This window comes from Rissa tridactyla, chromosome 12 (assembly GCF_028500815.1).
Source record: "Rissa tridactyla isolate bRisTri1 chromosome 12, bRisTri1.patW.cur.20221130, whole genome shotgun sequence".
Classification (NCBI taxonomy): domain Eukaryota; kingdom Metazoa; phylum Chordata; class Aves; order Charadriiformes; family Laridae; genus Rissa; species Rissa tridactyla.
This window is the reverse complement of record NC_071477.1, coordinates 1,710,598-1,727,754: the sequence shown is the minus strand read 5'-3', so window position 1 is coordinate 1,727,754 and position 17,157 is coordinate 1,710,598.

Sequence of the window (17,157 nt, the reverse complement as noted above, 5' to 3'; positions counted from 1 at the left end):
ATATTCTTGCATAAAAAGGAAATAGGAAGCTCTACCGTCTAACATATGAATGCTACAAGATGTGGATTTGGCTGGATGAAGACATTTAAGAGCGTACACATGCACAGTAAATCAACTTGCTAAACACCTCAAGAGCAAAACTGCTGATCCTACGAGCCAACTTGCTATACTGCACAACGCTCAAGAGAATAAAAGGCTCGTAGATGAGACACCTACAGAACTGACTGTGCCAGGATAATGAGGAGCGTGGAGTACACAAGGGATTTCTCTCTCCTTGATGCACACGTGTAATTCCTATTGACAGCAGTGGGAGTTACACGCACATATCAAGGGGACAATAGAACCCTTAGTGGTGGAGATGAGTATCAGATGTGAGCTGTGCTACCACGGATAGAAAATGAGAGAGAGGGAGGTGTGATCACTGAGGGACAGTACAACATACAATAAAATTGTCAAGCAGCCATCAAATATGTGAAAGCATGGGAATAACAAATTAAATGGACAGGAGGTGAGAAAACAGCGTCTCAAGAGACTTTTGCCTTCCTAGCTTAGGGCTGATATCTGAATTCCTTATCTGGGAAATATTCCCGCTGGCTTAACCTGTTTAATTCTCTGATAAGTAAATGTTCTGCTGAACTCAAGTAAACAGTTATGGCCTAGCTGCTAAGGATAAAAAGTGTTTTTATTAAAAAATCTGAGAAACAAGGAGAAATGAAATTAATACAGTGTGCAGACCACACCTTAGGTTTCTTCTGTACGGTCCGATGATTTTTGCTTCTTCTAGGAGACAGCTATCTGACTGGTGATTTAGAAAATCGTTATTACTAATTTTGGTCTGTGTCAAAAGTGGTAACAAAGGCAGGCATTTATACACAACTGGAGAAACAATGATGAGTCCTGACTGATAGATAATGGCAAATTACGAGTTTATGTCAGCAGTTCAAAACTGAAGCAAATGTGAACTGCCTTCGGATTTACTCCACATTTGGGATCATTTTAGAAGATGTGTAGGGAAGAGGGGACAAGATCGAACTGAACAGTAAAGTGAAAGGTAAATCAAAGCTGTGGAGAAACTAAGGATCCGGAAAAGATAAAAGCGCCTGCCAGATCTAGACAGAAGGCAACATAGGAAACAAAGATGCTCCCGAGTAAGAAGAATACAGCCACAGAAGGAAAATAACAGTAAAAGCCACACTTTGGAACATTTCTATAATTTTTTAAAGCAACAGCAAATCACTGGAACTACACGAATGGTTGGGCACAGCTCAAAATTCTGGATTACTTATGATCTGGCTCCAGTACAAAAATCTAAAGACAAAATGATGAGTCACAGAGGGGAAAGTGACTTGAAGAATGAATCCACAGGAAAAAGCGGCACCGAACAGGAACGGAATGCACATTAATCTAAGCTGGCTCTGTACCACCCTGCACGTGCTACCTGTGTGCGAGGATGGTGAGAAAGATACAACTATCTTCCTGGTTAAACAGATCTTTTGAAGTCACATTTTCAGTCCTGCCAGACATGCTGCAATGCCAGGGAATTTGAACTTTCTCTCTTTTACGCTATCTACTCATCAGTACATTGTGGCTCCTATCGATTCTTCTTCCGAGTTGGTAATGTGAATGGCAACGAGGAAAATACAACTTCAGAGGCCCTATACAAAACCTTCCTGCTCAGTTAATTACACTGACCAAGGGAGGCCAACTTTAGTGTAGTCTGACCTCCAATTATGAGACACGCTGTGGTCTCGTCACTGAACTGTGCCAGCATTAATGGCAGTGCGCCAGCAATGGCTATATTAAAATCAATTTAAAAATCCCAATTCTATGTCTCTTTCACCTTAGGCAAGGTAACACACCTTATAATAATGTAACTCTTATTAAAATATTGTAAAACAAAATTGACCTATGCAAAACAGTAAAATTTGTACTTTTTTCTTCTAATTAATTTATTGTATTCTTGCAAAAACAAAGAAAAAAGGCAAAAGTAGACGGAGAGGTTTAATAGGTCAGTGGACTGCAGTTTAAAGCAGTGGTATTGAAAAAATAAAGCAGAATTAGGTTTCTTCTGAGAAGATACAGTGAGTGCCTATTTATGTCAATATGTCCCTTGTAAGAGCTTCAGAAAAGTCACCTCTGGTTCGTGGGCAAACTCGTGTGCCGGAGACACAGAGGGTCACCAAGGAGGATACACTGCCAGAGATCCCCAGCACAGCAGGAGTCAGCTCCCCGGGCTGCTCCGTGAGGCAGTGCCTCCCGTTCACGGAAACAATGACACCACACCGGAGTTAGTAAAAAAAATATTTAAATAAATAAAAAATGAATAGCCATTGTGCCATTTTACAAGTGGGAGGAAGGCCACTGATTCCCGGGTTCCCAAAAGCCTCCCCAGAGCTACTGATTTTAAGGCACTCTTCATACAAGCATGTGTTTAAGCGTGATTGGGCTGTCACTGCAAAAACAAGGAGTTACCTAAAGCAGTCATCATCTAAACCAGCTGCATTTGCAGCAGGTTTCACACTGTAACAGCAGTCTGGGAAGAACCTTATCAAAGCAAGATAAACCAAGTGATCCCCTCCACGCCGCCCCCCCAGCAGCTGAGAGGCTCTTTCCAACAAGTCCCTGGCGTCTCCCCCACCACTGGGTCTGCTCACACATCCAGCGAGGTACCAGGGGAAGGATCTAACAGTTCTGTAATTTCTACTTATCACACCCCAGAAAACTCCAAATAAATATCAACATAATTAATCTTTATGTCCCTAGTTTCTTATAGGGACTGACGAAGGAGCATGAGGGTTTTTCAGACTCACAGCTTTTGCCGTTTTTATTGTTTATAGCAGCAGTTCTCCTCATCACTTCACCATTGCCGTTCTTTCTCCTCCCCTTTTGATGGACATGGCTCTATCTACATCGAAACATTCACATTAATATAACTTATTCCAGTCCAGACCTCAAAATAAGCTACACTGGTACAAGCAGCAGTATTAATAAATAAACACTCTTCTATCTAGCACAAATGTGAAGTCCAGATCAGGCTTTCTTATATTATTGACAATACATGCTTTTCTTCTTTATCAGAAAAAAAAAGTGTATGTTTTCTTCTGCACAGATTGGCAAAGCATAAATAGAAGTTATATTCTGAGCTCGCTCTGCCTTTTGCGGCGCCCAGCTTGTTTGTATGCCTCCCAAATATTTCTTCCTCCTGAATATATCCAACAGTTTCAACACCGCAGCAGATACTCTCACCCGTGTGTGTCTGCATGCTAAACGCTGAGGCAGAACTCCTCAGAGAAAGCCCCAGTTACCTTTTTAATACGAAGTCCTTTTCTGGAGCAGTTAGCATTTTTGGTCAAAAACCACCTGGAAGAGAAAGCCCTGTCCAGGAGACAGCTTTGGCAGCCTACGGATTTGAGCAGTAGAACTGAAAAGGAAACTTGGAGAGAAGGGAGAGAGAGGACGAGGTGTGCTCTTGTAAGAGATTACTTTATGACAAATTACCACACACACAAAAAAATTCAGCATATTTCCAATTAAAAAAGGTAGTGAGAAATGTACAGTGTTTGTCTCCATACAACTTCAGTCAAGTTAAAGATGTATATAATTTATTTGAATATCTGAATCACCAATTTAGCTATAAATGAGAGCAATAATATGCTGTGGAGGAGTTCTACTACTAATACTACATGTTTAAGTGAAATAAAGCCTAGAGACAAAAGCAAAGGAACTATTTAGGAAATTATATGCATAGTCAGCTGAATAAGATGGACTGATTGTAGACCAAGAATAATAAAACCAAAGTCCTCCGCACACGTATAAACAGAAAGGAAGAGAAAGAGTAGAGTCACACAGGTAAAATATTTGGTAATACCATTGGTGGTTATCACCTGACTTGACTGTTCAACTGACGGATGCTATTTTTTGGTGGTCAGGGTTCTTGCATGATCCCAAGGAGTTCTGTATACAGAGTAACTGCAGCCTTTTACCAGTGTCTAGAAATATCTCAACTCCAAAGATTAATTTTTCATGTTCATGCATTCACGTAATGAGATTATCTGTGGTTATCCTGTTAACGCTGGCCAATAGATCCTGTGGTCTCACAGCTCCCAATCTGTTCCCAGCTGCACACAGGCTCCCCAGTCAGACTGTGCCTAGGACACATGGGGAGGCTCTGAAAATATCAGTACATCCAAGAGTGGGTAACCCCCAGGTAAAAAGTAACTCTGACAGTGGATAACTGTGTGGTTTCGACCTCTTTCACAGAGAAATACGATGGGAGACATTCCTGCACCATCTTCTGTTACAAGCTACAGGCAGACTGGTGGTTTAATAAAGCCCATTGTAAGTGACATTACTTCAGTGATTCCGATGGTGCTAATCCATCGATAGGAAATGGCAAAATCATGTAACAGATTTTATTGTAGCCCGGGAAGAAGCACAGGATTTAGATGGGACATTTTTATTATAAGATTTTAACAATAAATACAAATTATATCTGGTGCAAGTTACGGGCTGAATTGGGTAACCTGTACTTTACCGATGCAGATATTTCAACGTAATGGTCATTTACACAGCTGATCCTTAAGTATTTTATGAGAGATAAATCTAATAACCTTTCTGTGAAAACCTCAGCAGGATGCGGACACTGTAATAATCCGTACGCAAGCTACCACATCGTATTCTATGCTGTCAGACGACTCAATTATTTTCTTCCAGATCTAACATAAGCTTCTGTTTAGTAAACATGATGAGAGTCAAACTTTTACATATATATATATAAAGTGCTTAATTTGCATGCAAAATTGCCATAAGTATGTATGCAAATAGGAAAAGTCATGCACAGATGACTAATTAAGTGCATTTATGTGAGAAATTATCCAATGCACGCATGGAATCTCAGTAATTTTACACACAACTCAGATGTGCAATTGCATATGCATTTTGGACACATAACTGATTGAAAAAATTGTTCCTCGGGACTGTGTTGGAATAACTGATGCGGAGCCCCCCATCAGAAATACGGCGGCTGATGGGGCTTTTGAAAGAAGCGGCAAAAGCTCGTGAGGAGCTTTACAGTAAGACTGGAATTTACCCTCTCTACCCTTACTGTTTTCCTATTCACTTATAATCATCATGTGCGAATCTATGGCTTGAAAAGAGCCATTTCTGTAAGTACTGTAAGGAAACACTCAGCAAAATAAAATTAGTGCAACGGCACAAGAGACGGTGTCATTAAAATCAAACCTGCAGTTTGTATCCTGCTGTTGCCTGTCCAGTATGTGTTTTGGAAATAAGTGGCAAATTTTACTTTATGTGTCTTGACCAAGCACCCTTTTCTTCTCATCCGAGCAGGGTTTGTAGTGTGACAGCACAATCTCTCTTTGGAAGGTTCAGCGAGGTTTGGTGAGAAAAGGGGTATCTGTCTAATTTTCCAGGCGTTGTTGTTATGGTAGGTTCCTTTATCCCTAACCACTGATTAGTTCTCTTTATATCCCCAAAGTTAGAAAGTTCATGGTAACGTTGTTAAAATTCAATAGAGTAAACAAATTCTTTCAATATGATATGATAAACATCCCTGACATCAACGTCCTGCAAAGAAAAATACCTGTGCAAATTGTTTTGATATGCTCTGGCTCCCGAAAGCAGGGATACATCCTCAGCCTGCTTTCTGCTGTTTCCCTATTTCCTTTTCTGTTCACTGTGCTGATAACCGAGTACAATAGCAGTTAGGGTCGTAGCTTTTTATTTACGCATAAGATACAACTTGAGTTCAAACGTTTCAGGCAGCCACTTATACGCAGGCAAAAGATCCCCGGCCGCTTCCATGGGCTTGGTTGAATGAGGAACAGGCGCAGGGGAGCGGGAGATGAGAGACTGGGATGGGATGGATGCGCTGGGACCGTTTCACTCAGAGGCAAAGTGCTGGAGAGACAAACTCACAGCAGCCCTGTGAGGCTCTGGGGGTGAAAAGTCAGGGAGGAGGGGAAAAGCATGGTTTGGTTTGGTTTGGTTTGACTCGGAACAAAGTTGCTCAGATTAGATTTCAGAAGGCAGTATTTGAAGTAGACTTCTGCCACTAAGTGGTGCTGTGTACAGTACAGCATCTTTATGAGACCACAATTTACACGGAGGAATAAACCAGAACACTGTCAAGCTGATTAGACTGATGTAGACACTTAACAAGTGTCCATTACGCTGATTTAATCCTTCTGTGGCACTGGATAAATCAGGAGGAAGAACAGGCCAATCCAAATGATTAAAGAAATCCAAAGATTGAGCCCTGGCATACAGTATCTGAAGTGCAGGATTACACAAAACAGTTCTAATTTTTTAAAAGCTTTGTCTGGCTTATTTTTGTTCCTTCTTAATTATTAGTATTCTTTTCTCCAAGTCTATGGGTGTTGGAGCCTGAAATATTTACCAAATAAAACTGAAGAACACCCCACCCCCCCCACCCCCCCCGTTTTAATTACTACTGCAATTATTCCAGAACTAGTAATCTTCTTTTTAAAAGAGATGCCCTATTTTATATCAACTGACAAAAAAAGTAGAACATCCTCTTTCCGGAGTATAAATCTACGTGTAGATTTACTCCCTCCCACCCTCCGAAAAAGATGCATTTAAAAACAGGCTGTGGGTTTGGAAGGAGAGTGCACGCTGGCAGTTGTGCTGTCCTCGGTCGCGGGAGCAGCGTGCACCCAGCAGGCAGAGGGGCTCTTCGGACATTTTGACACCATGGGAGCGCTGCCCCACGCAGCCACTCGCACGTCTTGTGTCTCAGGCTGGTGCAGCGATACACTCTGTGTAGGGATCAGCGGACAAAACTGCGCCGTCCCAGGGATGGAGAGCTCAGGAATCACAAAGCTTTCCTCCGGTTTTATCAAAGGAGGAGGAAGTTATTTACCCACGTGCTGTGAAGCAGCTTATGCTTCTTCTCCTCTGCCACTGGTCTGTCCTAGAAAACGAAGGAAGGATGGGCAGAAGGGATGGAGCCACGAGCACCGATGCTCCAGGATCCCACCTTGTCTGTTGGTGCATTTCTCAGATCAGGATGGGGAACATTCAGTGCTTTGTATTTGACGCCCATGAAGACGGTGTGTCTGCAGCCAGGCCCAGACACAACCTGGGATCAGATCAAAGGACCCCCAAACGTTGCCTCATGCTGAAACACACAGAGTATCTGCCTGTGAGCTGCTCTGCTGAGCAAGATGCCTTTAAAAAACGAGGTGGAACTTCTGGGGAGAGAATTAGTGCCTTTTGTGGACTGTTTTTGTGTGCAGGGTGCTGGTTTATTCACAATATTCCCAGAGAAGCGATTTAAATCAAGAGTCAAAGCCAAAAGGGTATCAAAGCTGTACAGGAACTGATTACTACTATAAATTTTGCTGAAACAAGATGCTGCTTTGCTGATTCTTTGGTCCTTTTCTGGTAAAAATATTCAGAAGATGCCAGTGTTAACTCACAAAATTGACTTCTCTGTATTTTTCATTTTTGTTCCATGAGATTATTTTTAGCTCCTGTGCATTAGCTCTGCTTCTGAAAAATATTCGTAGGTAGAGGTTGCAGATTCTTCTTGAAAATAACAAATGATTTATTAACAGAAACACATTGATACAAATATATCCATAAAATTAATGTTCCTCACCACCACTGTTTTTGAATGAAGTTAGAGACAGATGCTAGAGACAGATGTGAATTTCTCAGGAGAGAAAGAAATATCACAGGTAGATCAGTTTTATACCAGAAAATCTGATAAAAATGAGTAAACCAGCTGAAAAATAAGCAAAATTTTAACAGAGGACGGAATTCTCTTCATTTTTAGAGGAAATGGCAACACCCAAAGTAACTGCATATGAGTTATTTATATTATAGCGTAATTTCTGACCCGGAAACAATAGCTAGATGCAGACACATCATAAGAAACAGTGGCTGCCCAAAATGTCCTCTGGAGAGAGCAGCAGAAATGCAAAGTTAAAGTGTTACAAACAGGGTCAGCCGCAGATCCAGAAACGGTATCATTCTACTGGCATTTACTTCTTTTCCATGCACCACCAAAACCATTAGCAAACCAGGAATTTGCATAAAGCAACAATCTTAACAGGTAAATGTTAGATGATGCCAGAAATTATTCTCCACTCATACCAAGCTTTTGACATATTAAAGTAAAAACCTATCCCAAACAGGGAAAAACATGAAAACTCAAAAAAATTTCCTGAATCAAGTATCTGAATTAGTTAAAATATCATTTCAAAATTTCTGGAATGTTTCTTTACATTTTTTAGACATCCATCTAGATATTTTAAAATAAGTTTATAGTGGTCCAAAATTTTCGGCGAAGTTTTTGATTTTATCAGTGGCTTCACCGTCAGAGCAGATCCCCCGCACCTCTGCAGTCATCCTCAGGTTTCCCACGATTTAACCGCTGTATTTCACCATTAACGTCTTTCATGCGATGCAGACCTTTACAATGTTTTCCAAGGGGTAGAATTAATTTCCCAAGGCCAGCGCTGCGTTGTGCCATCAGTCCGTCTTGCTTTTTCCTACTGTTCACGTGCTTTTTCCTACTCTTCACGTACTTTTTCCTTATCAGGCGTTTTGATTGGAACGGATGCAATAGTAAGCAAACTTCCTGAGCTGATGACGTCTTACTGTTATATCTCTAAGCAGATACTACAAATTCAGGAGCAGTGACCTCAGTTCTTCAGCTGAGTTTCAAATTGTACTGACTTGCTGATATTAATTTTGTTTATATTCTCTTGCCTGTACATTTGGCCTCGGATCTTGCTACATAGAATTAACGCTGGTTTCTGACATCACCGCCTCTGGATACGTGAAGTTCAAGGAGTGAGAACGTTCAATTTATGGCTTCTGGAGCTTTGTCCTGGCTGTGCACAGCCTGGGGCAGGCACTGCTCCCACTGCCCCAGAAGAAAGGTGTTCCAAACCAGCAGTCCCACCTAACAGTTCCCAGCTGCCTTGTACTGGGAAATCAATCTAAAATTCTTTCCCACGTGGCTGATCCACCTTGTTACTGGCCAGACCTGCAGGGGCGTTCAGGTTATGTTGCGAATCTCTTCGTGTAGGAGACAGGAGTCGCACGCTCCTGCATTAGACTGTGGACACTTTCAGGAATGTTTTGTCTTTGCTAACCGCTAGAAAAAAACAAATACAACTCCTTATATTTAAAGAACAATCAAGGGAAAATTCTGGAAACATGGCTTTGGATTACTTAGAGACTAAGATATTACTTCTCGGTGTTTGCCTCGTTCACAAAAAACTTGTTTAAATATCAGATGTAATTCCTACAGTGGTAGAAATGGATAAGGAACTCAAAAGCTCCTGTTTAAATCTGCAAGAAGCTTGTTGCTATGAAAAATAGGGTTAATAGATTTGGAATATAAATGAAGCACTGGGTAGATTTTCCTACTGTAGAATGTGTACAGCTTATATGTATATTAATCTGCAAACTACAGACCAAATATTGATTAAAATTTGAAATAAAATATAAAATGTCATTTATGCCAAGTATCATAAACAACCCAATATCCTTTCATCTCTCAGTTTATGAAGAATGGCGACAACAGCATTCCCTCACAGAAACTATAAAGAAGTTAAAAAGCAGAATCAATATCGTAAGAGGAACTTCTAGATGCACATATTTAGCTGAATTCCTCGCAATATAAAAGGGAAATGTTGCTGTTGGGCTCACTGCCTAGGGCTTTAAATTGCTGTATACTATCATGCAGTATGGACTATATTATTTATCTAATTTAGACATTTATATGGTCATCAGACAAGTGGGGACCTGGAGAGAAATCCCTAATTAAGACTTTGGAGTTTGATCAGAGGCTGTTGCTGCATGGTGATAAAATATTATTTTTGTCTTATCTTATGAATGTGTCAGGGCAGATTATGTTAAATGCTACCTACATGCATAATCAGATGACATATCTCTGGCAAGGCCCCCAGATAACAGTCTGCGAATGCACATTTATTGTTTTCCAGTTCAGAGTGTTGAAAGGAGAACAAAACTTGCAGATCCAGAAGTACAGCAAACCTAGCTCAGCTGTGCCTGCTGCATCACCACCGGTGTTCTGCTTGGGACCTGGGGACAGGCTACTCGGTCTGCGCCGGCAGTGGCAGCAGCTGGACGTCTGCTCCTGTTCACAGCACCTGGACCCAGGCTGTTGGCTCTGCATTGCTGAACTCTCCAGGCGTTCCCTTTCTGCTCCCTGACATCCTTTTTATGCAATAGACCGTTGGTAGGTGGATTAGAGCCATCAGAAATTCAATTACAGCAAAGGAATCCCTACCTGATTGCTCCGGTTAACCTTCATCGCCTTTACAAAGCGAGGAGAACAGGGCAGGGAACCAGCCACTCCGCTTTCAAAGCTCCACATTTCATTTCATTCACATTACAGTCCACCTTTTTTGGCATTGTGAGTTTGTTGTGAATGCTGAATATGTAGTGCAAAACCACCAGCTCTGAAGGTCTTTTTTTTTCCCAATAAGCTTTCCGGGAAAAGTCAGAGCTGCTCTATGTTGTGCACACAGCCTTCCCGTCCTTCTTCTCACCTGCAGGACTGGCTTGAACAATAGTGTTCATGAAGGATCTCTTTCCTCATTAGGTGCTTTGTCTTCTCAAGGAGGATGGCCAGCCGTACCACAAAACAAAAGAAAGTAAGTTCAGGGAGCAAAACATTCATGACAGTTTTTTATTTTATGCTCTTGGCATGATCCAACACTGTTGATATCAATGGTGAAACTCCTGCCCTGTCTTCCAGTATTGGAGCTTAGCTGTTACTGGAAAAGGAAATGTTTACAATGTTTTGTAGCTATATATTTATATATAAGTACATATATGTAAGAATATATGTAATACATATATACCTTTATACACACACACTGACTTTAACACCGTAATTATCATTTGGGATTATTCAAAGCCTACATTGTAGAATTTCCATGACCTCCTACCTGGATAATATCTTTTTTCATTTTCTGTTATTTACAAGTATGCATAATACAAACTGACAAGTGCTATAGCTGAGGAGAGGAGGCGAGAAACAAGGACCAAAGGTCCTTGCTAAGTAGCAGGATGAAAGATGCCTTAGTGTAATTTTGCAGAAGCGATTCAGTTTCACAGATTTCCACACAAGAAATGTGGATATCAATGGGGGTTTGCAAACAGCAAACTCAATAACAGCCCTGTTCAATTAAAAGTACATAAAGTATTAATGTATTGTACCCCAGTTTACGTTTAAGGGGCTGTAGAGACTGATGTCTCAATCCCAGGAAAAAAGCCCATCAAGTTACTGCGGTGCTACCCCCCCATGTTTGTAGCTGTCATCCAGTACCAAGCAGCACCTCATTAACATCCAAAATGTTTCTACATGTTTCCCAAAACACTGATTAGCTTCAAGCAAGGGATTTCGAAGACTTGAGTTTAACCCTCTGTCCCAGAAGCCCAGAGACACCTCAGCTCCGTCCTCTCAGCTCAGGAGTTTCCTTCTCCACGTGCAGAGGGGTGCGAGGTGGCCTCAGGATAAAGCCAGCGGATTCTAGACTGGATGCTGCCAGAACAGGATCAAGGTGGGCTGGAGATCCTGGTGTGTGCCAGGTACGTGGCTCTGTACCCCAAGAGCTTGGGAAAAAGGGAAGATTAATTGGAAGCATAACGGAAGAATAACTGTTCACAGAATACAGAAACCTGGTTGAGGTGTAAGTCACTCGCTTTCACAGTGTGATGGCCCAAGCATGAAGAAGACCCAGCCACAACAACCGATGTGTATCTAATTTTCAGGTTTGAAGGAAGAGAGAAAAACCAACCACTTGTGAAAACTTCGTAACCCCTCTGGAGCCTGTTTAACCTGATCACTACGTGTCTGCAGAAACAGGCGATGGAAGGAACATGACCCAACAAAGCCAATGTGGGTTTGATTAATGGAGTGCCCCAAAGTAAAACAGTCATGCTGAAAATCTGAAGAGAAATGCAAACTTTTAATAACATTTTCACATTATTTAATCATACAATCAGGCCTGACCTTGTTCGATATGAAACTTCATTACAGCCTGGAATGTTAATATAGAGTTCCAAATGCATCATAAATTACTGGTTTCTTCAATGATGCATGGGCCTGTCCTGCTGTGGCCAACTGCAATTTTAATATTTTCTTAAGAAATGAAGAAATGAAGAATTAGCAAATAATGGCATGATCCTGAAATTACTGTTCTAGGGATCACAGTTTATTAATCGGCTAAAAAGGATAAAGACATTACTCACTTCCACAGATAAATGATGCAGCAAGTCCTTTTTTTTTTTTTTTTGTGGAAACAAACCTTAAATGCTTTTTTTGAATAGATCCATTAATAACCAATTCAACTGACCTACCTTTCTGCAACATGACAGGTCTGACAGTCAATGAAGGAATTACTATGTGTAACTGGCAATTTCACCATCAGAAGCATTATTTTGTATACAACTAGTACCTTGTAACAACTTAAAAGTGATATTCACTCTTTGAAAAGGGTAAAATAAAAACACTCTCAGTAATGACTGACAGAGATCCTTATTTGGAGCTTACTATTTAATAACAAAAGAAGAAAAGTGAGAGGACTACTTAAATGGCTACAGAAACCAGAGAAACCGAGAGGCCACTGTACTTTTACTTTACCATACATTTTGTAAGCGATCTGCAGTAGCCACACATCTTTTGGAATTAAGAGCAGGCTGTTGCTAGAAGTTTGGTGGTCTTCAGGAATAGTCCTCTCCAATCATCCCGTTCAGTAGTCCAGATTAATGGTTCCATTGATTTCATGTATGATTGGATTAAAATACAATTTTCTTTGCTCAATCGCCTGTTGAAATATCATAAATAAGCGCGCGGCAGTTCTGCCGTGGGTGAGACACTGGCCAAGGACATGTTGCACTTCGTGCGTGAACGTCCCTGTCGTCACCGAGGTCTGAAGGTCCAGACTGCACCTTGTATGCCCAAGATGAACGATTTGCTTTCAGCGCTGAATAGTAACAGGACAGTCCTGGAAACAAAGCTAATAGAACACTCTGCAGCAATTAAAAAAAAAACAGTAATTGCATTTTGTCATATAATTTTCATATAATGAAAAGCATGAAAATGGGGAGATTCAAGCAGCTTGAATACTCAGTTAATAAACATTTCAAGATTAGTTCAATTATCATTATGACCAGCACAATGAACCGTTCTCACTCTCCCTGTTTTCTAGATCTGCTTGTGACCTCTTCCGCAGTCTTTTGAGCCTGTACCAGATTCATTCTAGAAGCATTTAATGTAAATAAAACACACAGGAGACAGTTCAGCTCTCCTCTAGGATAGCCATCCAAAGCTTTGCTTGCCAAGAGGCCACAACACTGAGCGATATTGTGCAGAAGTCTACAATTTGCTCTATAATAACCTCCGTTTGCTAAATTTCTTCTGGCCGTGAGACATGTCAGGAGTTTTCATGGGCAACCCATTGCCCAGAACTAATTGTTTGAAAATCACAGTAAGGGAAGAGTTTCATTGTTTTCAACCATAATATTAAACGACTATTTAGCAAAGGGAAAGAAAAATGCAGAATAATTATTAATTGAAGAAAACATTCAGAACCCACGAAACATGACGAAACAAACTATTAGGTCCAATTGTGCCACTTCGGTGAACACTGTAACGCTGTCTTCAATGAACTCGCGTTTGAAAGCTCCATTTTCTGTTGGGCGCTGGTTCCAACCCCAGAGACACACCAGTCCCAAGCACTGGCTGGCAGCGAAGTGCCAGACTGGGGGTGACTGGCAGCCCTTCCCCCTGCAGTCCGGCTCTGCCTTCCAGAGCCCCTGCCCGGCTCTGCTTCCCAGCAAACTTCATGTAGCTGCGGGAATCTGCACGGGCACAACGCACACCTGCAGGCACCGGCCAACCGGCAGTCTGTCAGACGGGCACGCACAGGGGATTTTAAGAATAAAAATGCCAGATACCTTCCATAGCAACAACCCTATCAGACAGAACTGCCACAAAAATCAAAATGTTGGATTTGCAACTGCTAATCCATGACATAGTCTGTTTGTGAAGACTAATGCTTGAAAATGTGACTATGACCTTGCATTTATCTTAGTGCAAAAATATAACTGGAAGAACTAATATAACCAGAAATGTAGCTGGACAGTGCACTGTGTCATTACGGAGCTGAGAATTAAAGCTACGGAGAGAGAAAAAATGTGTTTTGGTGACAAAGTCATCTCTAGAGTTACAATTAAGATGAAATTTATTGCCTCTGCTTAACATCTGTTTTATATTTATTCCTTCTGATAAAAAATTATCCTGGATCCATAGCTTCGGCCTCCAAAGTTGCAGAATAAATGTTAATTAAATATTTGATATAAAGTCTTTAAAAAACCTACTCAAATTATTCCGACCCAGCAAAATATAAAGGGTGGTATCAGATTCCATAATGAAGTCTTCCGGTTCCCTTGAACTCTTTGCATTTAATGTGAAATATAAAGGACTAACTTTTATATTTGTTTCCCTCTGGTATAAACAGACTGCGTAATGAGCTGCTGTGTGATAGAACTGAATGTCACTCAGAAGGCAACACATTCCCAGCTCACTGGTGGCTCTGCCCCTCTTAATCTTCACCTTATATCGGAGATGTTCTTCCCCTTTTTCATGGATGCTCATTATGTATCTGTTATTCATTCACTTTGCTGGGTTCAAATAAGTATGGACTTCTCGATATGACATAATCTACCGAAAGCTACCAGAGAAGTGAATGTTATTTGCTGAAAAGCCTCATGCTCCTGAACAGCTTGTCAGTCTGCCGGCTCCTCAGAGGTCTGTTTCCCCATTAGTGCACATTTCCCCAGTTGAAGATTTAAGGATTTTTTCCCACTGTCACAATAAAAAAGAGGAAGAGGAAGCAGGTGGTGTCATTTCTAAAGTCCAAGTGTTTTTAATGATCATTCTGTATTTCTTCAAGTGCAGAAATTTCAATTCCGATTAAAATAAAAAAATGACAAGCCATTTACAGACAGGCCTCCGTTCTCCAAACGTTCCGCTCTGAATACACAATATGTTTTCCTGTAAAATGCATGCACCATATTTCAATATTAATTATATGCAGGTCTCTTTTGGGTCACATGCTAATTATATCTATTTAGAATTTATCATGCTACTTCCAATAATGTGCTGTCATTGTGTCCTGTTGTTTTTCCTTGCCTGAGGCAGAAGGAAGCTACAATAAACCTGAAAATATTGGCAAGAAACGTTCATTTTAAGACATATGGGGGAAAGCTGCACTAAGGGCCCTGTCCGAAGCTCACTGAAATCAACAGGAATCATTATATTAACCTCCAGGGAAAATAGTTTGAACCTGTTAAATGTCCACAGTTCTGTATGACGAGCTGTGTGCATCTCGCAGTATAATGACATGGTTATGCTACAACCATCTGCAAATAATCAATAATCAGCGTCGTGCCAGAGAGGATGTGCAAAGAGGAATTGAGCTCTTCTCATTCTGGGCTGGTTCGACTGGTACTAAATAGCCACGAGACAAAGAATCAAACCCTCTGTTCCCAACCATCTCCAATAGAACCATTCCCTAGTTAACGTGTGGCATTCTGTGATCACTGATCTGTGTACGAGGCAGTAACAGCGGGGTTTTAACGGCTGACAACTGTATGCTATTGGATTCGGATCTGTCACGTTTTTTAGATTTTGCTGTATTACAAGCGCTAATGATATCAGCACGTTTGCCAAACTTAGAGACTGTGTTTAGTTTCCTTTTACAATGACTGGGACAAGCCAGTCTGCATTTACCAACCCACAGCATCTTCTCTGTACAAGGAATATGGAGTTTTCTGCAGAGGTCACAACCGAAGTTAAATGGCACTGCCTTCCTGCCACCAGCTGACGAACGCAGAGCCCGACTGTCAGCAGAGAACCTCACTGCATACGTGCAGTTATTAATGCTGAAGATTTGCATCTGTTTTCAAGAAATAGGTGCCTGCAGGACTGAACAGAGATAATGCACAGGACAAATGCGGGCACTGAAGATAAGCATCTTGGACAAAATTATGCCCCTCAAGTTTCATAGCCTTCTAAAGCGCTAGTGCTGCATTACTAGTCAGCAGCGACACGCACCAGAGAGTCAGGGACTCAGTCCAATATGCAGGACACTGCCTCATCCCAATTTCCATGTGTCCTTTTAACCCAGCTACTGCTGCTGTCAGTCCTTTTGCCTCCTACACCCTTCTGGCTCCCGGACGCGTCAGGCCCACGCTAGACACGCCGCTCTGCCATCACTTTGGTGGTGCCTGTAAGTAGCCTGACTCCTAGAAATAAAACTCACAAGATACAAACGTGAAATGGCATTTACCTGTCTGTATCTCACTGTGATTTATTATTTTTTTTCTATCTATAATGAGATGTTTTCAGAATAAGAAGAAAAAATGTTAACATTTATCCCACTAACTGTATTTTTTTGCTGGTAGGTCTCAGCAGAGAGCAAACTGATATTCAGGTACAGAAAATGAATTAGCTGAAGCCAAATGTAATTTTATTTTGGTGGGCCAACAATCAATAGAGCAAATGCACAGTCATTTCAGTAATTGCCACAGCTTCATGACAAATACTTACTAGAAACTCACAGCCAGGCAGTCTCTTTCAGCATCCCGTATCACAAAGGTGCTCAGGACAAGAAGCAGTGTGTATCTTTAATATACGTGAGCTCAAATGTTCAGCTGCAAATTAAGCAAGCATGTATGTAATTTTTTTTTTTTAATATCTAAGGTCACAAGTGAGATTGTCTCATCTCATCTTGTGTAAAAAACTTACAGTGAAAAAAGAAGTTTAGTCGGGGACTTTCACTTTAGTTACCTACGTAAAAGGTAGGAGGGCCCATTACATTGGTAAAACCACACAGGAAAACCTGGAGACGCTACTCCCGAGGTCTAAAGGCACAAGCCCACCTTCTCCTGTGGAGCTTATTGCTTCCATTCCTGCAAGACGTCATTGCTCTAGGATCCCTGTTGCAATTAGCTCTGCCTCACGAAGCTGCGGTAGCAGCAGGACATCCTGCTTTGAGAAGCGTTGAGCGACAGAGGGTTCCCCTGCGGGGTCTCTCGGCTTCTTTCATTCCTTCTGGCCTCTTG